We start from the raw sequence: 27,292 nt of genomic DNA on the forward strand, positions 1-27,292 counted from the left end.
CAGCAGTGCCCACCAGTAGAGGGTGTGTGTGACTAAGACCCCCAGCAGTGCCCACCAGTAGTGGGTGTGTGAGACTAAGATCCCCAGCAGTGCCCAGCAGTGCTCAGCAGTAGAGGGTGTGTGTGACTAAGACCCCCAGCAGTGCCCAGCAGTAGAGGGTGTGTGTGACTAAGACTCCCAGCAGTGCCCACCAGTAGAGGGTGTGTGTGACTAAGACCCCCAGCAGTGCCCAGCAGTAGAGGGTGTGTGTGACTAAGACCCCCAGCAGTGCCCAGCAGTAGAGGGTGTGTGTTACTAAGAACCCCAGCAGTGCCCAGCAGTACCTACCAGTAGAGGGTGTGTGTGACTAAGACCCCCAGCAGTGCCCAGCAGTGCCCAGCAGTAGAGGGTGTGTGTGGCTAAGACCCCCAGCAGTGCCCACCAGTAGAGGGTGTGTGTGACTAAGACCCCCAGCAGTGCCCTGCAGTGTCCAGCAGTAGAGGGTGTGTGTGACTAAGACCCCCAGCAGTGCCCAGCTGTGCCCAGCAGTAGAGGGTGTGTGTAACTAAGACCCCCAGCAGTGCCCAGCAGTAGAGGGTGTGTGTGACTAAGACCCCCAGCAGTACCTACCAGTAGAGGGTGTGTGTGACTAAGACCCCCAGCAGTGCCCAGCAGTGCCCACCAGTAGAGGGTGTGTGTGACTAAGACCCCCAACAGTGCCCAGCAGTAGAGCGTGTGTGTGACTAAGACCCCCAGCAGTGCCCAGCAGTAGAGGGTGTGTGTGACTAAGACCCCCAGCAGTGCCCAGCAGTACCTACCAGTAGAGGGTGTGTGTGACTAGGACCCCCTGCAGTGCCCAGCAGTGCCCAGCAGTAGAGGGTGTGTGTGACTAAGACCCCTAGCAGTGCCCACCAGTAGAGGGTGTGTGTGACTAAGTCCCCAGCAGTGCCCAGCAGTGTCCAGCAGTAGAGGGTGTGTGTGACTAAGACCCCCAGCAGTGCCCAGCAGTAGAGGGTGTGTGTGACTAAGACCCCCAGCAGTGCCCAGCAGTGCCCACCAGTAGAGGGTGTGTGTGACTAAGACCCCCAGCAGTGCCCACCAGTAGAGGGTGTGTGTGACTAAGACCCCCAGCAGTGCCCACCAGTAGAGGGTGCATGTGACTAAGACCCCCAGAAGTGCCCAGAAGTGCCCAGCAGTAGAGGGTGTCTGTGACTAAGACCCCCAGCAGTGCCCAGCAGTCCCCAGCAGTAGAGGGTGTGTGTGACTAAGACCCCCAGCAGTGCCCAGCAGTGCCCAGCAGAAGAGTGTGTGACTAAGACCCCCAGCAGTGCCCAGCAGTGCCCACCAGTAGAGGGTGTGTGTGACTAAGACCCCCAGCAGTGCCCAGCAGTTAAGCAGAAACATACCATGGTGAACCTCATTACCATCAGGAAATAGACACATGTTACAATACCCAAATATGAACATCACACCAGCTCCCAGGCACACAGCAGTCCAAGCCATTACCAGAAAAGCAAAAGCCCAGTACCAAAAAATAAAAGCTTTATTCAGCTGCACCAAAAGATAAAAAGGAAATATGAGTCCATGCTCACAGAAGGCCAATGGCCAGTCCAAATAACGGGGAAAAAAGTTGTGGCATTCTGGATGCTGTCACACCCAAACTTGCCTGCACATAGAGTTCAATTGTCTGTGGAAACAGTGGGGGCATCATCTGGGGAATCCTCCGGCACCGCAGGGACAGGAGAGGGAAGGACAGGTGTAGTGGGTGCAGGTGTTGTGGATTCCTCCACACTGGCTGTTGCCTCGCTGAATGTGGCTAAATATTCTTGGCTGCACACTTCAGCCAGTTCTGACAAACTAACACTTGAACCCGGGGACACATTGGGGGTGGAGGTAGAGGGCTGTGAGTCTGTTGTCGTGGGTCTGTGGATGCGTGTGTGATGTCTGTCCCCTCTCCCTGTGGGTGTGCCTACATCCCCTTGAGATTGGGTGCGTGGAGATTTGCGTTTAGTCTGCAGTGTGGGTGTGCTGGGTGTGTCTGTTGTTGTGTCTGACCTGTGGCGTCTGCGTGTACGTTGGGCAGGAATGGGAGAGGCCTAGGTGGATGGGTCTGAAGGAGGGAGAGGGCAGATGCTGCAGGATGGACTTTGCTGCCGTCAGTGTTGAGTCTATGCCAGCCACACTCCGACGGAGATCAGACATGGCAGATGACATGCCCTCCATGAGCGACAACAACTGTGTCATGATTTTTGTTTGTCCATGGAAGACAGTCAACATGGATGTCTGACCTACTTGAATCTGCCGGAGTAGGTCCACAGACTCAGCACTGAGGGCAGCAGGGGAGACAGGGCAGGGGCTGCGGTGCCAGGAACAAAGGAGACACTGGGGCTAGCATGGACCCTAGGGACCCTAACAACTGGGAGGGTGGAGATGGTACTGGATGAGGAGGGGACAGCCAAAGATGTAGAAGATGTCATAGCTGCATATTCCCCCTCCTCCGGAGAGTCTGATTCCGAGCCGTCTGCATGGTAGGAGGTGTCGTGCCCATGAGGTCCGGACGTCTGACTCTCCTCACCCTCCGTGCCACTGCCTCCCTCCGACTCCTCAAAGCTGGTGGCACTGTCGCTGGGTCCCTCTGTCTGGTCCGCACCTGTGTCTCCTCCAGATTGTGGTGATGATGCTGTTGGCAAGGAGAATAAGAAAAATATATCAGTCACCTGTACACATCAGACATGTCTCCTACAAATCATTTGGGCACATTTCTAAACATGGCATGCATCTTGAGTCACATGCCACTGAACTCTGCACAATGCTAAGCCTAGTAATGGGCAATTGTAGGAGACACAACGCTCAATGTATAGTAGGATACAAGTAACAGGCAAGGACACAACTTGTATGAGAGTCACAATGATGAGCCACTGCCTTACAACAGGATAGCTGATGATAAATCACTGTTCATTTGCCCACCCTGCCACCCAAATCCAGACATGGTCATGTTTGAATCGGTTTGACCCTGTGCCCCATGGCAAAAGTCCTGCCCGAACTGCCGTGTGATGCCATCCTGGGACCTGAAACAAGGGTTCCATCACCTCACACTGACATCACAGCTGTCTACACCCAAACTCACATTGTGTGGCTGACCATCATGATTATTACCAAACAACCCACAACATATTTTGCGAATATGCACACACGCACTGCCCAGTGTGAGTTTGCACAAGCTAAATTTAGTATACATGGACAGTGTGCACCTGTAGCTAACACATGAGAATTATAAAGTTTACCATGGACAAAGGCCACTGAGGCTGACTAGTGCAGAAAAACATGTTGAGACTCCTGATCAGTGCCAAAATATGAAGAAGGGCAGACACAGTGCACAGGTGGTGCAACAGGTAAGGTACCAACAGGTGTCACAGACCTCCCTCCAACATGATGATGTGCCAAGGAATATGCATACTGAGACATAGCACCTTAGGGGTACATGTGAAAAACAATACATAGCCAAAGCGCTGGACAAATGTGGAGTAGGGCAAGGCATGTAAACCAGCACCTGCTGAATATGGGCCTTTCTAATGCCAATGCATTAAGTGCCTGTCTGACCACACCACCCCAACTGTGGGAGTGTTAGCATGCCTCAGAGCACTGCAGGTAGCATGTGACACACATGACAACAAACAGACATGTACCTACCCCCTTCTTGCTGCTGTCCCTCCTGCAACTGCCTATGGAGGTCTGGGAACACCACTTCCAGGACCCGGAGCATGTGGGGGGTGAGGTGGCGGGTGCCGCCATGCTTGCGTGGAGCTTCGAGCTTGAGTTGGACCCTGGCGATGCGGCGGGTCCAGCACCGGATGTCCTGCCACCTCTTCCTGATGTTACAGAGCCTCCTGCGAGGCCCCCCCTCACTCCTGACAGCCCTGGTGATGTCCAGCCAGATGTCAGCCTTCTCATAGGCAGATACCTGTCACGAATATAAAGTGATACAACATCAGTACACCTGGTCCATGTCCCAAAGACACACACTTGCACCAAATAGACTATGACAACAGGGCATAGGATGCTGACCAGACTTGCATCATTGTCCATGTGAATGTGGCCTGTGAGCAAACAACAATGCACTACGTGCCATTGAAAGGCCACAGATGCCATAAGGGGTGCAAACCACTCTTTAACCATGGCACACACTGAGCAATATATGCTACTTCAGGGTGCACTGCAGCACGTGACATGCTGTCACATATCCCACTACACCAAAGAACCCTCTTCAGACCCTACATGCACACCCTGGCACAGCTCATCTGCTTGTCATTGTCAACAGTGTATACAACATCACTTAGCACATGTCACACCTTCGAAAGATGTGACACAGGCCTCATGCTAACTGTCCAAGTCATGCACACGGCGCTGCATACTTGTCTCATCACATGGGTATAGCTGTGGCATACGTCATGCACCAGTCTTGCTAAACATCACCGACACTATTTGCCAGGTGACAAAGATCAATCACAATCTCCAATGTACATCACTTCAAAGCATGCTATTGTCCAACAAGCACACAGGTCATGAACAAATCCATCTACAGTGAGTACATTCATCTGTCATTCGGGGGGGACACTGCAACAGCTCAGGAAACCATTAAAAAAACAAGCAAGGTGTGGCACAGCAGAAAGTGTGATTCACATTGCAGTTAATGTCACAGTTAGCACAATGCTCAGGAGCAGTAAACACTATTACACCACATCATTAACTGCATGTGAGATACCACACTGTACACACCGGCATTCACTCCAAACAACATAGCATCTCTTTACAATAAATACACAATGGCTGTAGTGTCACACACACAACAGGTGCACAGTCCAAGGTAGTGCACTATCACTCACCTGCTCCTCTGGTCTCCCATACAGCTTGCTGTAGTTAGGCAGGAGGGCATCCAGCAGGGCATTGTTCTCCCCCTCACTGAATGCAGGTGCCCTCTCCATGCTCAGCAATATCAGGGTCCAGAGGATACAGAGACAGCAGCTGTGTTGTCCACTCCAATGTTGTGCAGGCAAGTGCTCTCTCAGAGCCACATGCTGCCTTATATCTGTGCTGCTGAGGGTCTGTGAGTCCAAGGAGTACTGTGTCATAGGCCAGAATAGTTTGCATCCTATGTTTCATCCAATCCCATGACACATGAGGCCATGACACACATGTGCATGGTTTAAAAACTGAGCCTGAGCTGAACAACAACTTTTGCTACATTGTATAGTTTTGCCCAACTGAATTTTCCAGAACACCTGTAGAACACTCTCAAATCTCTGTTTCCTTGACAACCAGGCTGCATCCAGCCCATTCCACTGTTCCCCTACATGTTCCCTATGTATTTTCTTCTATCCACACACAAATACGGTGCGATTTCCGTCGCGATTGCAACTTATTCAATGGTGAAACGACCCGTACACACCCACGTTCAATCGGGGTACGCTCTGCTCGCGTATAGCTACAATGCAATAGGGAAACGACCCGTACACACGCACGTTCAATCGGGCTACGCTCTGCTCGTGTAAAGCTACAATGCAATAGGGAAATGACCCGTACACACGCACGTTCAATCGGGGTACGCTCTGCTTGCGTATAGCTACAATGCAATAGGGAAACGACCCGTACACACGCACGTTCAATCGGGGTACGCTCTGCTCGCGTATAGCTACAATGCAATAGGGAAACGACCCATACACACGCACGTTCAATCGGGGTACGCTCTGCTCGCGAATAGCTACAATGCAATAGGGAAACTACCCGTACACACGCACGTTCAATCGGGGTACGCTCTGCTCGCGTATAGCTACAATGCAATAGGAAAACGACCCGTACACACGCACGTTCAATCGGGGTACGCTCTGCTCGCGAATAGCTACAATGCAATAGGGAAACGACCCGTACACACGCACGTTCAATCGGGGTACGCTCTGCTCGCGTATAGCTACAATGCAATAGGAAAACGACCCGTACACACGCACGTTCCATCCGGGTACGCTCTGCTCGCGTATAGCTACAATGCAATAGGGAAATGACCCGTACACATGCACGTTCAATCGGGGTACGCTCTGCTCGCGTATAGCTACAATGCAATAGGGAAACGACCCGTACACACGCACGTTCAATCGGGGTACTGTGCGTTTGACATGCTCAAGTGAATGCATGTGTAGGCTGCGTTCATAAGCTCATTCATGTCAACATTGGGAGAGTGATACCAGGAAATCACATGGCAGGGATGTAGGTGTAGGCTCATGTTGAGGATGTGGATGTATAGATTTGCATGGCATCCTTACATCAGCAGGCCCTAGGTGTGGCAGACAGTGATATAGCACAGGGAATGTGATATTGTGGCACAGTTGATGTGGGAAGAGCTGTTCAGACATGTCATTAATCACGGTGCACATGTGTTCCACATACATTCAACACTTCTCACCTGAGTTACATCTTGAACATATTGTGATGCATATCAACACTGGTATGGCACACCATTCAGTACACGCATCTGTCACATGATGACAGCAACATGCCCACTGTCACAGATGTAAAATTGATGCCCAGCATGACCGTGTGTGACCATGTCATGTGTGTGCCATGTGCGAAATTGCGCATGCTGTTTGTATACTGTCAAGTTCATCTGCTGTAGGAGCATCTATGATGGGTCTTTGCCGTGATGACAGGGTTACACATGTACGCACACCATGCCACTGGTGCAAATCATCCGTTCATATGTGTGATGGCATTATAGACCATTTGTCCCCAAACATACATATCCAGTTTGATAATGACCATGTTGTAGTTGTTGCAAATGCACACCTCAAGCACAATATGTCTGATATGTGCAAATGATGGCACATGTGATGTGGGTGTGTGCATTGCTGTCAGCTGTCTGGATGTGAAGACAACCTCCTCATGCAGTTCTCGTGACGAGTGTCACTGACATGATACATGGTCCTGCTCACTCAGACCAGCCCAGCAGATCATTTGTATGCATGTCATGTCCATTCCACAGACAACAGGTCTATCAGTTATCATGGGGGAGTGGCAGCCAGCTGGCACATGTGTCCTCAATGTGTAGCCCACGCCAGACTCAAAATTGATTAGATGCATTGAAGCAGTGTTGCTTGTGCCATGTACATTGTAATTGTCTTTGTCTGACAGCTTTACACTTTTTTTCCTTAATATGTTGTGCAGGGCATCCCCTATGGCAAGGCCGTTGCCAGACTAGGATTCACACAAAAGTTGATTCAGGACCTGACGGACAGGCTGGAACCACATCTCCAACCACGACACAGGTATCCAACTGCGCTGACACCCAAGGTAAAGGTGATGGCAGCACTACATTTCTTTGCCACAGGTACGTTCCAATTTACCACATGTGATGTGGGGGGATGTCCCAAACAATGTTCAGCAGGGTTTTACATGATGTATTGGCAGCCATGTTGGTGCACATAGATGAATTCATAACATTCCCTACTCCTGCACAGTTGACAGATGTCAAGGGGAAATTCTGTGCCCTGGGACGCATGCCACATGTAATTGGTGCTATTGATGGAACACATATTTCTCTGGTGCCACCACAGGCTCAGGAGCAAGCGTACCGCAACAGGAAACATTACAACTCGATAAATGCCCTGGTGGTGTGACTTGCCAACATGCTGATCTCCCATGTTTGTGCACGTTTTCCAGGATCGTGCCACGATGCATTCATCATGAGGCGTAGCAGGGTACCACAGATGATGCTGCAGCTGCGCAACCATCGGGCATGTCTTGTTGGTGGGTAAACTCTGTTACTCGTGTATGTCTGTATGTTATTATTTCCTTAACTGCATCATATTACACACTCATTTCAATGATGTCAATTTGCAGGAGATGCAGGATATCCAAACATGCCGTGGCTCATGACACCGCTACGCAACCCCAGAACAGCTGCAGACCAGCGGTACAACAATGCTAATGGGCAGACCAGGCGGGTGATAGAACGAACATTTGGACTCCTGAAGAGCCGGTTCAGGTGCCTCCACAAGACAGGCGGAGCCCTCTAATACACCACACTCAAGGTGTGTAACATCTTCATGGTGCGCTGCATGCTACACAACATGGCAGTGGAGGAGGCCGTGCCATTCATCCTAGATCCTGATGAGCTGGAACATCCGGCCGTGGAGGATGAAGGACTTGGCCAGGATGCCAGTGACGAGGAGGTTGAAGATGATATCCGGAGTCACCTCATCCACAACTTCTTTTCGTAATGGTGAGCCCCAGGTGCATTTTGTTCACGCATGTACCATAGAGTTGAATGGGTAGCATGCTGTGTGTCCTGCTGACTGTATGCAATGTCACTTTGATGTTTGTTGTGCAGTGTCACACAGGTGCAGATGTAATGCCAAACACAGACGTGCTATGTGTGAACTTGGAATGTACAAGTGTAGAACAACCTTAGTCTATTCAACATGACCTTGTCTGAATGAAATTATTCTGTACTTGACCCTTTGTGTGCCTCTCATTCCCAGGTCGCGCTGCTTGTTGTCCGTTGGTGTCATCTTGGTCAGCCTGCTATTGCTCATGATGATAGCAACGTCAGCCAAATCAACGGACCATGCACGGACATGTGGAAATGTCAGTTTGGGAAGGACTCATATAAGGCTTTTTTCGGTTGGTATGGTTTCAATTGTGTGGTACATATTCATGCGCAAGTTGTTGGACCATGCGTACATGCTACAACATCAGGTTTCCGATTCCATGTAGCCCCACTCCCATGACAGGATATTCGCCCTATCTGACAGTCATCTGTCGTTGAGTTTTGACTCTGGTGAATGCATCAATGTGTGTAAACATTGACACTGAAACATTGCATATACCATGGTTGGACATTGTGTGGGAGATCACAACCACGGACTCTGTGGGGGATTGCAACCTCACTGTGTGCAGCAGGATGTGTCTGGATCATCCCCTCAACCCTGTGGGCCAGTACACTTTGGTTTCCCAAAAACCATGTCATGTAGGTGTGCCCGGTGTATGTCCCTCATGTTAAGACAACTGTCGTGTGAGTCTGTTTGCATGGATGCATTGCCCCTTGTGTCAGTATGTCATGTCACTGTCATGTCGTTACCTCAGTGCAGGTTGAGAATACTGCTACGCTTGCTTTCACAGTGAGTTGAAGTTCACTTTCCATTCCCATGATGCCAGGTATGTTGGGCTGATGACATTAGAATGGTGGGCTGAATCACATGTAAATTATTCCGTGGCACCAGTGGAGTAAGGTTAATCACATGATTCTCTAGTCCCAAGCAGCATCTCATGGTGACGGTAGGGTTCTTTATGTGGCCTAGCTCCTCATTACTTGCTGTTGACTTAATTTCCACCTGCTTGTCATGTTTAGCACAGTGAGGCTCATTTGCAAGAGCAACAGACTCGCTCCAGAGGGGCTTTATTGGATTTAGATCATTAGCTTCCTCATCATATGAGATGCTTACAGCTGTTGTGGGTGATGTCAAGTTTGCCTTCATGGCCCTTATGGATACACAGGGCCAAATACAGATATTTGACTTTGCGTAAGTAGCACTGCCATACATGTTGATTTCTTGTTTTGGGACACATCATCATACACTGTGACTTAGTTTTTGTCAACATGGATCTCATTGCATAGTAGCAGACTTGTGAGTGTTACACAAGATTCTAATAGGTGACAGACTGGACTATATTTTATGTGTCTGTGTACATGCATCTGATCTTATGTCATAGCATTATCTGTGATCACAAATAGGGTACAGTGGTTACACGTCACAGGTGTGACTGGTGCAGTGTAACTCATGAGGTATTTGTAGAATCAGTGACATAAGAATGCAATCCTAATGCTTGTTTGCCTCTGTTTCAGATCTCCCTTCCTGCAGTTCCCATCCTCTCCTTCCCTCGCCTGATCACCCTTTTGTGTCTGTCAGTTGTACTCAGACCAAGGGGCTATTTGGAGGTGGAACCCTTTCAGCATCGCACCACTCTGATGATCAAAGGTACGAACAGTCCCTGGCAGTCGTGTGGAGAATCTTTCTGCAGCATTACAGGTGACATCATTGCATGACTGTTATTCTGTTCAGGGCAATCCAACTGGCCATGTATATTGGATAATGCTGCATGGCCTCCCTAGGAACTTCATCATGTTGTGTATGACGTGTGATTTCCACAGAACATTGTGCCTCCTTGCTGTCAATGCACATGTCTTTCTAATGTGCATGTATTCAATATGGCCTAATGTAAATTAATTGTTCATATGTGGATACGTGTACAGTGACAACATGCATGGTGTTGGTAAAGACAAAAGTTCAATATTGTGCGTGAGATAGATGGCTGTGTAACTGCTGTTTACCTTGCTACCCACTACGTGCAGACTACACATGCTGACGCTGTGTGTCCTGTGCCCCACTTGGCCCTAAGGGGCCTGATCCTGTGACCTTAATTTTTGGTGATTACTCTGCCATTTTGCTTGCAGTGACCCTGAGTCACCTAGACACATCCACAGCCACAATGCAGCACTGAGTGGCCAGATCCTGGACCCTACACGCCTACAGGATACTCCTCCTTCCATCCATTTGTAGAGCATGCTCCAGCCAGCCTACACACAGAGAACACCAGACATTCATCCACCTGGTATCACAATACCTCAAACTCACCCATAACAGCTTCTCTGCCTGTGTTTGCAACACATACTGGCAAGACTATGCTGCCCCACATGACAGTGTGTCTACGTACAACCAGGTCATGTGCGTCGTACAGCACACACACACCTTCCAGCAGCACAATATTGTACTGTGTTACCTTGTCAACACCACAGCAGCACACCTCGCCTCCCTTACAGTAACGTGGCAGTATGCAACCTCAGCACACCACTTCAACATGGCCGTCAAAGACAGTCAAATAGCCACTGGGAACACACACCAAAACCACGTCTCTTGGGTGTGGTGTGATGTGGCCGGTCTGGTGAAGAGATTTCTCAGACGTGGCAAGGTGTTCTGGAAGCATTGCACCCGTCACATGAGTTTGGTTGTTGTAGCTGCATAGGGGGCGGTCACGTGATCAGGTGAGCTTGTAGAGAGTGCAATAGGCCACTGCCCACAGTTTGTCCTGCCACCCTTGGCCTGTGCACCATTCATCACATCCACAGTACAGCTGCATGTTGATAATAGTTCTCATACATCAGGACACAGATGTTGGTACTCCCTACGGGGACACCTACATTTTAACCCTGATCTATACACCTACAAGTGACTCTCCTGTGCCTGTCTGTAATTGCAGTATTTCAAGCCAAACTCCCCTACAGCATTTAGTAACCATCACAGGTGTGTATTGCCATCCATGTATCTAGGTATTTGAAAATTTTGACCTATGTGTGTCCTCAACCGGACTCAGATCCAAGTGTGTGGATGGCTGCAGACTCTGGATACAAGATTACTACACCAATGCGTATGATGTTTCTTAGATTTCTTGGTGATCTTGTGCAGGAAACGTGAGTAGGTGCTGTGCAAAAATGGGGGAATCCAAAGTACACAGCTGGAGATGAGATGCCTTACAGTTTCAGTCAACAGAGTCCAGGCCACAGTGCGTGGCATCATTGGGCAGACTGTGACCAGCATGTCCATGTGGGAGAGTCAAATAGGTGATGCTGTTGTACCCAAGTGCATGACCCATTGCCTCTCAACGTCTTCGCCGTGGACGACCCACCTTCCCTAGGGGACCCTCACATGCAGGCCTTGACGATGCATGGGACGCTCCGTCTGACTGTTCTCCTCCTATTCCCTCCCTGTGGCTGGAGTAGAACTTTGCCTTGATGTTTGTGGCCTGGTGACACAGGGAGGGTACTGCATGTTGGCAGACATCTGACGGAGAGATTGGCTTATATCCCGATGCACCGTCAAGAGCTCAGCCAGTGTTGCCTCCACCCGTCCATGATGTCGTTTTTGCCTGGCATGTTGCTCGGCCTGCTGTTGTTTCAGTTCGTTGAGGGCCTCCACCACCTGGCTGACCTCCCTGGTGTCCCGCCGGTATGCCTCCAGGATGGTACTCAGTTGAGACATACCGGTGTCTGCAGCTTCCTGGCTAGAATCTCGCCTCCGCCTTGCGCCACTCCCACCACCCTGACCCACATGGGCACGGCCTGCGCTTGTGGGCACATCGGATCGACGGGACCCCCGAGTGTTGGCAGGGTGAATGTTGTCTGCCACCTCCAGGGTGCCCGCCGAAGGGTGTCCCTCATTTTCACACTGGCTCTCTGGTGGATCGTGGGCAGGGCTCTGACCTGTCTGCTGGGATGTAGTGGGAATGGGTCTGGTGGTTGGCACAGATGTATCTGATCCAGTTGCTGCAGGGGTTTGGGATCCAGAGGGGCCATGTTGGTTGGGGTCATCCACGGTGTGTTGTGAGGCGTCGCTGTTGGTGGGATCAGGGTTCTGCTGAGCCTGGGACTGGGATCCTTCTCCCCCTGGTTGGGGGTGGTTTCCACACGTTGCCCTATGGGTGTGAAAGACAGACACTGTTAATGCACTATCATGACACATCTTTTTTTGTTCTCCATTGTCAGCATCACACTTCAACCTGCTTTATATTGTTGTCATTGTTCACTTGTGTATGTGTATGTAGTGGGATCCAATTAACATATGCTCAGGGGTATTAGCCATGTTCCATTTTCTTGACAATGACTGACACAGCCATTGCTGTGGCTTGTGTTGCCGGCACGACACAGATACAGCAGTGCTCTGTTTGATGCAATATTCACAATTCAGCTACTTTTGATAGGTGTTGCTGTTCCATGATGGCCAAACGATGCCAACCCCCCGGACCTGTACACCCACTACACCCACTTCTAGCTCATGACTTTAGAACGTGGCACTTCTCCAAGACGCATCACCTTGTCAATACCCATGTCCATGGTGCAACTTTAGTGCATCCACAACGTTCATGAGATGGGTCAAGTGCATTGTGTGAGAGGCACAATGGACTTGAGAATCAGCACTGTGCATGTTAAATTTGGATGTGTAATCATATCAGTGATTGTTTTGTTGTTACATGACAATTGTGACAGTGTTGCACTCCATTGCCTGTCCCCAGGGGATAGGTTTCTGTAAGAGGTGTGTGTGACAAGCCATGCTAGTTGTTTGAGTGTGATTTGCAAGAGTCCATCCTTCGTGGTTTGGCTGTGCCCCCATGAAGCATGCTGCCATGATGGTGGTTGTGGGTTCCTGCACAGGATGTGTGACCTGTGTTTGTGTTTACACTGGTCACAGGAGGGCCTTGTGCTGCCTACACCAGGGCCCATTGTCTGCTATCTTGTGCGTAATTTCACACTCCCTGTGCATTGGGCATGGTGCTTGGGTGTGTACCTGGGACATATGGGATGAGGGCAGCCTCCTACCCTACACCTTCCACACTATCACCCTCCCCCTTACAACTACCCCCATACCGTTGGGCACTGCTGGGACTCATGGCCACCCACCCCCATACCGTTGGGCACTGCTGGGACTCATATCCACCCCACCCCTATACTGTTGGGCACTGCTGGGACTCATGGCCACCCACCCCCATACCGTTGGGCACTGCTGGGACTCATATCCACCCCGCCCCCATACTGTTGGGCACTGCTGGGACTCATGGCCACCCACCCCATACCGTTGGGCACTGCTGGGACTCATGGCCACCCACCCCATACTGTTGGGCACTGCTGGGACTCATGGCCACCCACCCCCATACCGTTGGGCACTGCTGGGACTCATGGTTACCCACCCCCATACCGTTGGGCACTGCTGGGACTCATATCCACCCCACCCCCATACTGTTGGGCACTGCTAGGACTCATGTCCACCCACCCCCATACCGTTGGGCACTGCTGGGACTCATATCCACCCCACCCCCATACTGTTGGGCACTGCTAGGACTCATGGCCACCCACCCCCATACCGTTGGGCACTGCTGGGACTCATGGCCACCCACCCCCATAACGTTGGGCACTGCTGGGACTCATATCCACCCCACCCCATACTGTTGGGCACTGCTGGGACTCATGGCCACCCACCCCCATACCGTTGGGCACTGCTGGGACTCATGGCCACCCACCCCCATAATGTTGGGCACTGCTGGGACTCATATCCACCCCACACCCATACTGTTGGGCACTGCTGGGACTCATGGCCACCCACCCCCATACCGTTGGGCACTGCTGGGACTCATGGCCACCCACCCCCATACCGTTGGGCACTGCTGGGACTCATATCCACCCCACCCCCATACTGTTGGGCGTCCCCTCATATTACATGAGTTGTTTGTATACTCACCAGGCTCCACAGCTCCTTTGATTCCGCAAACTCCCACCTGTGGTAGCAGGGCCATGACTTTCTCCTCCCAGGGATGGTATTGTGGAGGTTTGCGGGGACCACCACCTCCAGTGAGGTTTGCACAGGCGTAGTCCTGGTCCATCTTCTTCTTGACCATCCTCCGCAGATCATACTACCTGACCTGACATTTCTGCCTGGTGCGCCTGATGGATGCAACAGCATTGACCCAGTCTACGATCCTCTCCCACAGGCGTGTTTTCTCAGCAATGCTGGTCTGTCTGACCAATGCGCCAAATAGCTGTGACTCCACTCTGATGACTTCATCTGTAAGGACCTCCATCTCCGGGTTACTGAACTTTGGATTCTTTGCTGTGGTCATGGTGTGGGGTGTATGTGATTGAGGGGTTGATGGTGTGTATGGATGGGGGTGTGTGGATCTGATTGTGAAGGGGGTGTTGTGGGTGTAGATGAGATAGGGTGTATGTGTGAGGGTTAATGGGTGCAGTTGTTGATGTACTGGCAGTGTCTTCTTTTTGCAAATAGGTATGTTGCAAAGGATGATGGGTTGTATGTGTGGACCCTTTTATTGGTCCATTTGTGGGTGTGGCTTATTTTGTATTAGTGGTGGGTGTGTTATATGGGGTGGGTGTTACTTGGGCCCTCTGTTTGCCTCTTTGTATGTGGCCAGGACATTGTTTCCCAATGGTGTGTACACAGGAGACATGTTTTGTGTTGTTGTGCGACTCATTTGCGAACTCCTTGTGCTGGTTTCGGGGTTCATGTGCGCTTTATAATTGTTATGTGTGCGGGTCCTATTTGTTAGTGCGGGTGACTTATACGGGCCGTTGGGGGGTGGGTAGGGTTTGTGTACGCATGATTGGGGTGTGTGCGGGTCGTACTTGTAGGAGCGGGTGACTTATACGGGCCAAAAGGGGGTAGAGAGGGTTCGCGTAGGCTTAATCGGGGTGTGTGCGGGTCGTATTTGTTGGTGTGGGTGACTTATACGGGCCGTTGGGGGGTGGGGGGATTAACGTAGGCTTGATCGGGGTGTGTGAGGGTCGTATTTGTTGGTGAGGGTGACTTATACGGGCCGTTGGGGGGTCGGGGGGTTCGCGTAGGCTTGATAGGGGTGTGTGCGGGCTGTATTTGTTGGTGCGGGTGACTTATACGGGCCGTTGGGGGTAGGGGGGTTCGTGTATGCTTGATCGTTGTGTATGCGGGTCGTATTTGTTGGTGCGGGTGACTTATACGGGCCAGTGGGGGGTGGGGGGGTTTGTGTAGGCTTGATCGGGGTGTGTACGGGTCGTATTTGTTGGTGCGGGTGACTTATACGGGCCGCTGGGGGGTTTGTGTACGCTTGATCGGAGTGTGTGCGGGTCGTATTTGTTGGTGCGGGTGACTTTTATGGGCCGTTGGGGGGTGGGGGGTTCGCGTAGGCTTGATCGGGGTGTGTGCGGGTTGTATTTGTTGGTGTGGGTGACTTATACGGGCCATTGGGGGTAAGCATGGGCGTAAAATCCGCTCCGCTCGCGGATTTTTCGGATTTTCGGCAAATTCGCAATCCGCGAACGCTCGCGAATTTGTCGAAAATCCGTGAATCCGCTCGCGGCGGATTTTTTGCTTGGTTGCGGCGCGCGGCGTGGTGCATGGCGTTCACTTTCCGTCATTTAGCGTTTGCCGAGTTGTTTTTCTTTGCGAGTGACGCGCCATTTTAGATCTTGCTGCGTGTTCCCGCAGGAGTTTGGCGCCCGCGAATACGTAATCGCGGCTTGCCACCTTGCACAGCACACCTCGCGAGAGTTCGCAATTGCGAACACGTAGTTGCGGCGGAAAGGAACAATCTCGCACTTGCGAAATAGAGATTTTGCAATTTCGCACAAGAAAATCACCAGCAAACAGGATAAACCTTCAGAAAATTATGATTTTTATCAGAATCACTCCTCAGGTTGACATTTGCATGGCCTTTTTTTTGCAAGGAGTCCATTTTGGGGGGGGGGGGAGGAAGGAAGTGCCCCACAGTCTCCAACTTCCTGTTCCTGTCCAGCAGGCTCCTCCCAGTGCTTTGTCCATCTCCTGGTCACTTTCATTTGGATCTGGAGCTGGAAGGATTACTTTTTGTGGGTGCTGCTGGATATTTGGATTTGAGGCCTTTTTGATTGTCTTTGGATCACTTTTGGATTAGAAATCAACTTTCACAAGTAAGTTTGTTTGGGGCATTACAGTTGCTGCAAGTAAAATTTTGGAACTTTTTCAGAACATTAAATAAATTATATTGTGGGTAGCCACAGTATCCAGTAGGACCAGGGTTGGTTAGGGGTGCATGATACAACTGTTTTGTTGAATTTAAACACCATTGAGGCCATGGATGGGCTGGGATTGTGCTGATTTTTGTCCTTTTTTTGGGCCTGCTGGTGGGGCCCTTTGCCCAGGGGTGGTGAGTGTTGCATGGGCCTAGTCTTTCTGTGGGGTGTCTTCTTGAATTTAAACATAATTGAGGCCATGGATGGGCTGGGATTGTGCTTATTTTATTGTTTTTTGTCGTTTTTGGGGGGCTGCTGGTGTGGCCTTTTGCCCAGGGGTGGTGGTGCATGGACTGAGTGTGCCTGTGGTGTGGTCTCACTCTCTTTAATGTAAACATCATGGATGGCATTGGATTGTGGTGATTTCTGGCTGTTTTTCTGTTTTTTGGGGGTGTACTGTTGATGTGGACTGGCCATGTGGGTGGTGGTGGTGGTGGCCATCTTGAGTGCTGGCTGGTACAGGCAACATGTGCTTGGGGTGTAAGGGGCCATTTTGAAGAGAGGCAGTGTCTGAGGCATGCACTTATTTTGCCTACTTTTCATCCATTATGCCCAGGGGTAGTGAGTGCATGGGCCTAGTGTTTCTGAGGGGTGTCTTCTTGAATTTAAACACCATTGAGGCCATGGATGGGCTGGGATTGTGCTGATTTTATTGTTTTTTGTCGTTTTTTTGGGCTTGCTGGTGGGGCCCTTTGCCCAGGGGTGGTGAGTGTTGCATGGGCCTAGTCTTTCTGTGGGGTGTCTTCTTGAATTTAAACATAATTGAGGCCATGGATGGGTTGGGATTGTGCTTATTTTATTGTTTTTTGTCGTTTTTGGGGGGCTGCTGGTGTGGCCTTTTGCCCAGGGGTGGTGGTGCATGGACTGAGTGTGCCTGTGGTGTGGTCTCACTCTCTTTAATGTAAACATCATGGATGGCATTGGATTGTGGTGATTTCTGGCTGTTTTTCTGTTTTTTGGGGGTGTACTGTTCATGTGGACTGGCCATGTGGGTGGTGGTGGTGGTGGCCATCTTGAGTGCTGGCTGGTACAGGCAACATGTGCTTGGGGTGTAAGGGGCCATTTTGAAGAGAGGCAGTGTCTGAGGCATGCACTTATTTTGCCTACTTTTCATCCATTATGCCCAGGGGTAGTGAGTGCATGGGCCTAGTGTTTCTGAGGGGTGTCTTCTTGAATTTAAACACCATTGAGGCCATGGATGGGCTGGGATTGTGCTGATTTTATTGTTTTTTGTCGTTTTTTTTGGGCCTGCTGGTGGGGCCCTTTGCCCAGGGGTGGTGAGTGTTGCATGGGCCTAGTCTTTCTGTGGGGTGTCTTCTTGAATTTAAACATAATTGAGGCCATGGATGGGCTGGGATTGTGCTTATTTTATTGTTTTTTGTCGTTTTTGGGGGGCTGCTGGTGTGGCCTTTTGCCCAGGGGTGGTGGTGCATGGACTGAGTGTGCCTGTGGTGTGGTCTCACTCTCTTTAATGTAAACATCATGGATGGCATTGGATTGTGGTGATTTCTGGCTGTTTTTCTGTTTTTTGGGGGTGTACTGTTGATGTGGACTGGCCATGTGGGTGGTGGTGGTGGCCATCTTGAGTGCTGGCTGGTACAGGCAACATGTGCTTGGGGTGTAAGGGGCCATTTTGAAGAGAGGCAGTGTCTGAGGCATGCACTTATTTTGCCTACTTTTCATCCATTATGCCCAGGGGTAGTGAGTGTTGCATGGGCCTAGTGTTTCTGAGGGGTGTCTTCTTGAATTTAAACACCATTGAGGCCATGGATGGGCTGGGATTGTGCTGATTTTATTGTTTTTGTCGTTTTTTTGGGCCTGCTGGTGGGGCCCTTTGCCCAGGGGTGGTGAGTGTTGCATGGGCCTAGTCTTTCTGTGGGGTGTCTTCTTGAATTTAAACATAATTGAGGCCATGGATGGGCTGGGATTGTGCTTATTTTATTGTTTTTTGTCGTTTTTGGGGGGCTGCTGGTGTGGCCTTTTGCCCAGGGGTGGTGGTGCATGGACTGAGTGTGCCTGTGGTGTGGTCTCACTCTCTTTAATGTAAACATCATGGATGGCATTGGATTGTGGTGATTTCTGGCTGTTTTTCTGTTTTTTGGGGGTGTACTGTTGATGTGGACTGGCCATGTGGGTGGTGGTGGTGGTGGCCATCTTGAGTGCTGGCTGGTACAGGCAACATGTGCTTGGGGTGTAAGGGGCCATTTTGAAGAGAGGCAGTGTCTGAGGCATGCACTTATTTTGCCTACTTTTCATCCATTATGCCCAGGGGTAGTGAGTGTTGCATACTTGCATGTCCCTAGTCTTTCTGTGGGGTGTCTTCAATGTAAACATCATGGATGGCATGGGATTGTGCTCATTTTTCTGTGTTTTGTCGATTTTTTGGGGTGTATAACTGAACTGATGTTCCTCTGTCTTCCATTGCTTTTAGGTGCACAAGAAGACTCAAGAGAACCACCAGTGCCAGGAAGAAGTCCTGCAGCGGTGTGTGTGTGCAGCATAACGTCACGCGACGTCACGTCTGGACACAGAACCCTCTGCAACTCGTGCAACTGCTGCCTGCTGACCTGCTCTGAAGAAGATGGCCCCAAAAAAAGTAACCTGTAGCTCCTCTAGCAAGAAAGGTGCCAGTAAGGAGCAGAAGAAGCAAGTTACCAAGGACACTGGTGTGCCGCCCGCCCCTTTTTTTTGGGAGTAAAAAAAAAAGTATGCCTGCAGCAGCAGCAGCGGGATCTGCTGGGGACCAAGCTGGCAGCAGCACCCCCGCTCCATTGGGCTCAGTGCCACCACCACCACCACGCCAACTTAAGTCCAAGCCCTTGAGTGCTGCAGAGGCAGCCAGTATAGTTCTTCAATCACCATCGACCAGTGATGTTGGCTCATCGCAAGAAAGCAGCAGCAATGTTCCTCAATCAACACAGGTTGTTGTAGCTCATCTGACGAGTGTTGAACAACCACAGCCGCAACAACAATCACATGTGCAAGTACAAGCCCAAGTACATGTGGAAGGAGAGGCAGCGCAAGGAGATGCGCAAGCAGAGGTGCATGGAGGGTCACAAGTGCCCACAATAGTTGTTCCTCCCGAAGTAGGGGCACATCAGGAAATCGACAATCAAGGCGAGGTATCATTTGAGGAAGCCACTCCTCCTGATGATCCTTCATTGTCTTCCACACCCCTAGCAAGGAAGAGATCAAGGATGGTGTCTACATCCTCTTCAAGCACACCTCCTTCTGATGATACGGATCAAACTTGGGAACCAGCACCACAGCCGTCTGAGAGTGAGGCACACCATGATCCAACAAAGGTAGTTAAGCGTAAAAGGAAGCTCGTCCAAAGTCTCAGAGTTATGGAGTGTGATGAGGCTCAACAAGAAGTGGCGGATACTGCTGCTGATGAAGACTCTGCCAACGACGACCCAGTCATCATAAAGGTCACTGCAGCCCCAGCGGGCATGCAGCAAACAGACATTTTGACCCTAGCCCGAAGAGCTGCTGAGCGTGATGATGATGATGATGATGTTGTCGATGAGGAGGCAGTGGAAACACCACAATCATTGGAGTTAAGTAGTACACCAACTCGTCCCGCTTCCATATTTCTTTCTGGCAAGAAGAGACCTCCGTCAACCTCGACCTTAATTAGTGGCGGTGAAAGTGCAAAACGTACAAAAGTTGGGCAATCCAAATCCTCCACTTCATCTGGCATTAGCTTCATGACCACCACCACCAGTATCGCCGCCTCCTCCAGGTCCCACAGACACTTCAAGTCCCCAGTTTGGGACTTCTTTACTGTTTGTCCCAAAAATCCAAAGTTTGCCATTTGTACCCTTTGTAAGCTTGCAGTTAGTCGTGGTAAGTCAGGTACCAACTATGGTACCGGCGGCCAGAGAGGTTATCTTGAGAGAAAGCACACTGTCAAATGGTTTGCGCACCTAGATGCGATCAAGAAAGGCCAAATTCAAGGAAACGTTGATGTTTCATCTGATGATGACGAGCAGGAAGAAGACGTGTCAAACACTTCCCTTACACCCAGTACCCCTGTCAGCAGCACACCCAATGTGAGGCACACTAAGAGTGTTGGAGCGAGTGAGACACCAACGCACAAAAGTTCACCAGCGAGCAAAATTGGGTCAACGAAGTCATTATCAGCCCGTAAATGCTTGGTCCAGGGCAACATTAGAACAATGCTTACTTCAGACGTGCCATATGAACGCAACCACCCACTGACGCGTCTGTATAACACTAAGCTGGCTAAAATGCTAGCTGTGGACCTTCTACCTTTTTCTTTTGTAGAAGCGGTAGGTTTTCTTGAATTAGTGGCAACGCTCTGCCCTAAATGGAAGGTTCCGAGCCGGTTCTATTTTGCCAGAGTTGCGGTTCCAGCACTACATGAAGATGTGCTGGAGGCGATTGGGGCAGCTTTGCAGAAGAGTGCTGTTCACACAATACATCTGACAACAGACATGTGGACCAGTGGCGCAGGCGCTGATTACATGTGCATCACTGCACACTGGGTCTCTTTTTCAGGTGTTAAAGCAAAGCTAAACGCAGGTGTTGACCCGGACAAAGTTTTCAAAGCTGCTCGGAAACATGCAACACTAGCCATGTCTGGCTTGGAGAAAAGTCACACAGCAGAAAACCTTTTGGAAGAGTTTAACAAAAAGGTCTTGAAAATGCTATCCCCCCTAAAACGCAAGATTGGTTATGTTTCCACGGATAATGGCGCCAATGTAGTTAAGGCCATGTTGAAGGGTGACCATGTTAGAGTGCCGTGTTTGGCGCACTGTATCAACCTGGTAGTTCAAAAATTCTTGAGTGATAAACAGAGTCCAGCGTTCGAGGTAATGGCCACCTGCCGCAAAATGTGCAACCATTTCAGCCATTCTTTTAAGGCCCGGTAGCATCTGCGGAGACTGCTACTTCAACGTGGAATGCCAGTGAAAGCACTCATCCAGGAGGTGGCAACACGTTGGAACTCAACCTTCTACATGCTTGAGCGTCTGTATGAGCAGTATACGGTACTCGATCACTATTTCTTCACAGAGGGTACATCTCAGAAGGAGGACCTGCGGATGAGTGCGGCGCAATGGGACATAGTTAAAAGCCTGACAGACATGCTTCGTCCTTTTGAGTTCTTCACGCGTGCAGTCAGCCAGGAGGACTGTAATTTGGGAAAAGCTATCCCATTGTTGTGCATGCTGGAGCACCAACTGATGGCGGTGTCTTCTGAGTTTGAAAAAGATGTACAAAAAAAAGACCATTTTATTTTGGCCATACTTAGTTATCCTTAAAAAGGTGACTCAGACAGAGCACGCAATTCCAAAAATATTGTACTGTCTATTAGGGAAATCAAAGTGTCACATTTTGAACCACACAGCGTACATACCTTTTATTTATTTATCAGTGCTATTGTAATAGCACTTCCTGTTTTCCGTTGAATAATTACAGGCCGGGTTTCAGTCAACATCCGCCAGGCAGGCAGTGGACAGGGTGTCTTCTGTCAGTGGTCACCAACATTGATGGACGAAGCGTCAGCTGGAATGGAGGAGTGCCGCCAATAAGAGGAATTGTTTGCTGCATGCAACTTACTTACCAAATTCAAGGACAACTCCAACAACATACGCAATACAGATACAGTATCCATTGTATTATTCTATGAGTGTGACTGCATGTGCTTAGCTTTAGTTTGTAACCAAAGATTGTCTTTATCTTCAATTATTGTTTGTCCATGCTCTGCTTTTTTTTTCTTCTCTCAACAAAACCTAGCCAAAAAGAAACCCCCATTCCCATCCATTTTACAAACCCTAACCCTCTTCCCCCGGGCTGTGTTGTTTTGCTTGATGTCTGACTAAAATGACATCAATAATTCCACACACTTGCTGGGGAGGATAAGGTCATAGCAACAGGCTGGTGAAGGAATACGAGGATATCTTCTAGACTTACTCAGCTTCAGTACTATATCTTCTAGTAGTAGTAGCCAATGTCAAATAAATTCAACGCAAGTACTAGTTGCAAGCAAATACTTTACCATTTGTTAGGCTACATTATGGCCCTGTTCTGTCTGTCACCTGCTATATTCTCGATCGTACCGTAACCGTTGTAATGCTACAGTAAGGACAAACAAGGTTTCGTTTTCTTTTTTTCCATAGGCATGCAACTGCCACTGTGTCACACCACTAGTACCACCGCAATGAGGAAATGTCACCCGCCCAGGATTGACAACGTTAATCCCCATTTCACGTGGAGCCAGCCCTGGGCCTAGCCCTAATTTCTAACAAAAATTACAGGTAAGATAAGCGTTTGGTGGGAGGTAGTATAATGGAGTATTATTTCAGAGTAGACAAGAGATTGACGGTTGTACTACTAAAGTCCTACGACTGTTCAGGAAAACAAAGTTACTGTTACACCCCCGCCCCCCACCCACCAGACTGAAAAGCAGTAAAAAACAGGTATGGTCAGATAAAGTTTAAAAATATATTTATGTAGCCCTAACAAAATAATCTCCCTCACCCACCCTAACCCCAACGATTGTCTTTGAAACGTCCCAAAACGATCCCAACTCCCAAATCCCACCCCCCAAAAGTCTATAAAAAAAGGGCAAGGGACACTCCACTACTGGAGGGTGCTGGTGCTGGTGCATTTTGCGGCATGGGCATCATACTCCTTGCGGAGGGTGGCAAGCTCGGAGCGGAGGCCCTTAACCAAGTTCTTATACTTCAGGACCTCCTGCTCCAGGTTGGACATTCGGACTCGTAGGCGGCGTTGGCGTTCCTTGCAGCTCCTGTGGGGGGCAGCTGGTATTTCTGTTGCTTGGCGGTGGCGGTTGTCTTTGTTAGCCCGGCTCAGTCCCGCTGGCTTAGTCACGGAGGAGGATGCAGTGGTCACAGTCGAGGATGTTGTTGTTGCCCCGCTCGACTGCGTGTCCTCCTCCTCCTCCAGGGCCACCAGCCGCCGATATTCGGCGACAGTGGCCTCCAGCCTCCGTTGCCGGGCCATTCTAGCCTGCTCCCTCCGTGTTGTTGATTTGGAAGGAGCAACTATATGAAGAAAGAAAGACATAGTCTGTAACCAATGCTCCTTAGCATTAATAACACAAAGTGATTGAGCCGAAAGTTGGGTCACAGTACAAGTAGCAAATTGAAAGCACAGTACATAACTATTGAGGACAGTATCTATGTAACCTCCCACTTCTGCATCCTTGCTCTAACATTAGTGGTAGTTTAATGAACAAATTCTACGACCACTATGGACTTCCATTACAGTCGACTATGACAGTACACCAGTCTTATTCTTCTTCTTCTCTCTTGTTTAGGGATATTGGTATGTTATCTTATGCAAGCCGGCAGAATGACATGGACAGCACAGTGAACTTGCACCCGAGAAAAAAAGTTGCACACCATGATGAGTGAGACAGACTTGCGTTACTGTACCGGTCCAGTACATGCAGGTGGTGAAGCTATTACTTTTCTATTACGGGTGGCACTGAGAATACTCTGTTACAAGGGCTACTGCTTAATTAATTTACCTTTCACCCTACAGTGCAAATGAGTACTAGAAAAGGAAAATGAAGAAGCTAACTAATTTGATTATCTATCACTTCACATGGGACGTATTTGATGACATATGGGATGACTTTAGGTGCTTTGCTTAATATTGAGTGAACAGTGATACACCCACACATGAATGACGTACTACAAGTAAACTAAAGTTATTAAGAGAGGTACGGAGTGTCCACCGTAATAACCAGATATATGCTGTGATTGCAGACGCAATACAAAGTACTGCTACTATTCATGGTAGTATTGGACACATTTACAATTTCTTTTCCTTGCCTTCCCTGCACTGGAACGGACGTGCGGGTGCGGTGGTACATGCTCTTCAAGGTAACACTTACTTCATCTGGCGACCATCTACTCTCTCTAGATACACATGTGCTATCTAAGAGTCAGAGAATACCATGCTCCAGGCATCCATTCAGTCAAAGTATACGCACACATACAGTTTTTGTTTCACCCACCCAGGCTGCTGTCCTTCCACCCATCCTTGCTTCATCATTGACCCAGCCATGCACCATACCATATTCTTTCCTTCCCAGCCACCTCGGGGGCCAAGCAAACACATATCATTCTTCTTTGCCAGCCATCATACAAGTTCGCGTCCCACTTACTTACACCCTTCTTTCGCTTTTCGTTCATCCCATCCATCACGTTCGTCTAAGAACTTATTGGGATTCTTCTCACCAAAAACTTCACAGCTAAGTCGAAGTACATTTCGAGGAGGCTACTACCTGGTTGATTTGTAATACACCCGTGCAGAAAGCACACTATGCAGTCTTCAATCTCAATAAGTAAGGAATATATAGCTTGCCTGTTTCCGCCACCACCGTTTGAACCCCCACAGGACCGTCCGCCGGCTCTTGCACCGCCTCCTCCCCAGAGTCCGCCGAGTCCTCGCCCAACACAGCCACCTCCGCGCTGGCCCCGTCACCAGATGTTACACCTACAAAGTACATTTAAGAATGTTAGAATACACCACTCACTACTATATAATATTTGGTCTAGGAGAAATGTTAAAAAAACTGAATACAATGTAATAATTTGTGACTGTCTACTCCAAAGTAAAAATGTCCCATTTTCCAGGGAAGGCTGTTGTCTTGCTGCACTTTTATGCACAACTGATGAATGCTTGCTTTTGATTTTTAACACGCACCACTTTTTCTCCTAACAGACAGAAGCTTGACTCCTAAGAACACGACCAGGATCAAGTTCAAACCAGGTGAGAGCTCGGCTCGACCACAAGAAATGTGTCCAATTAATCGTCAGCACTAACCACTTTTCCGTTTTCAGTTAAATAGTTTTATGACAAAGTAGATTTTAATAAATGTGTTTACTTTTAATAAAGCTTTTAAACATAAATAGACTCTGTGGTTTTTGTTCCTCCAGACTAGAGTGGATGAGCTAAAGGTTTTGGAATTTTTGCAAGCATGAGTGCCTCTGACACTTCTTGACTGTGCTGTGACTCCGTACTCTCTTGTCCTGCGTACGATAATCTAGAGATCATTGGGGATCAATAATCGGTGACTTCGGGAGCTGAATGACTCTGCCACACTATCTAGTCAGTAAGGAGACAGTGCATAGAGCTATTGCTGAATAGAATGGGAGTCCAATGGAATTGCCAAATGTCCAATCTTAGTTAGCTACACAGACAGACTAATAAGAATAGAGTTGAAAAAGCTTTATTCGAGTTATGCACTCATAAAAGCACACACATATAAAATTGCACATTTGAACAACACTACACATACATTAACACTAGATTTCTAATTAAAATACACAGTATAAACACATAAAATATTCACCAAAAAGTTAATATAAGCTTTCTCATAGGGTACATGAGCTAAATGCAAAGTAAAAAGCCGAATCGCCCACAATGTGGATCAAAACCAAAATTGAACAATCAAAACTTGTTACGTACATTTAGCAACATATTATAGCTAAAAATCATAGTTATCTCACACAAATACTTAGCATTGCTATTCATACGAGCATATAGGCAAGAAAACAAAATAACAAGATTCAAAACCTATTCAGGGATAGGAACCTCCGCCTTATGGACCAGGCCCACCCCAGGTATTTTGCCGTTCCTATTACTATAGGCAATTCGGTTGAGGAACAAATAATTCTCAGCCCCTCAACACCACTAAAGACACCAAGGTTCCACCAAACAGGTGCCAGCCACATTTTCCTTGGATTTACATAAGCCTCACACAGGAATAGAAAATGTGCTATACTTTCATTGGGGGCGCCACATGTCGGGCAACAAGAACTACTAATAAGAATAGTCTAGTAATACCACAGGGAGTCATATTCGAGGCAGGATAAGAATTTATATCCAGTCTACAAGAAGATCAAAGACGATTTAGAAAAAATCGAATGAGGAACGCTAGGAAAAAATAGGTACTCTTTATTAAAATGTAAACTTACTGGGGCCAGCAAAGGAGCCCTCGCCTGCCCGATCCTGGCCTGCATCCTCAGCACCCTCCTCCTGTGTCCTCTTGCCCTTGGGGGGAGCTGATGTACAACATGAAAGAAAGAAAAACCAGAAAACATGGATGAGATTTTTCAACCAAATCAAACATTTCAAAAGAACAATAACAAAATATTTTGGAGAAATAGCAAATAGATAGACAACTATTCCACGGGATCTATCTCATGTGGTATACTACGTTATTCGTATTGCCTGATTTGCGGAACGTTGACTTAGAAAGTTCCTATGTAACTCAATAAACAGACTACTAAAGAGGTTTGCCTAGGCCTGGCACTGCAGGCAGCAGTCCGCAGCACGCGAAGTGACAGACAAAGTCCATCCTGCTTGCAGATCAGTGAATACTCAAACTATCAATCCACCCACCACCGCCACTATTTCTTCTTATAGCCATGTGTCTAAAGGAAGGACTGGACTTCAGTCTGTTGGGGCTGATTTAGAAGTCCCTTGCGGCTCATTTTCCTCCATTGTTGCGTGCCTTTTGTGACGCAGCGGCAGAACAAAAGACTCGCCATGGTGTTGGTGCGGCGTATATATTAAAAAAAAACACATATGGGCATATGGGCGATGCATCACGTTGTAAAGCCCTGCACCATCAGGGGGCGTTCCGGCGCAAGGGAGGGCGTACCTGCGCAGGAA

This window comes from Lissotriton helveticus, chromosome 1_1, assembly GCF_964261635.1.
Source record: "Lissotriton helveticus chromosome 1_1, aLisHel1.1, whole genome shotgun sequence".
NCBI classification, from domain to species: domain Eukaryota; kingdom Metazoa; phylum Chordata; class Amphibia; order Caudata; family Salamandridae; genus Lissotriton; species Lissotriton helveticus.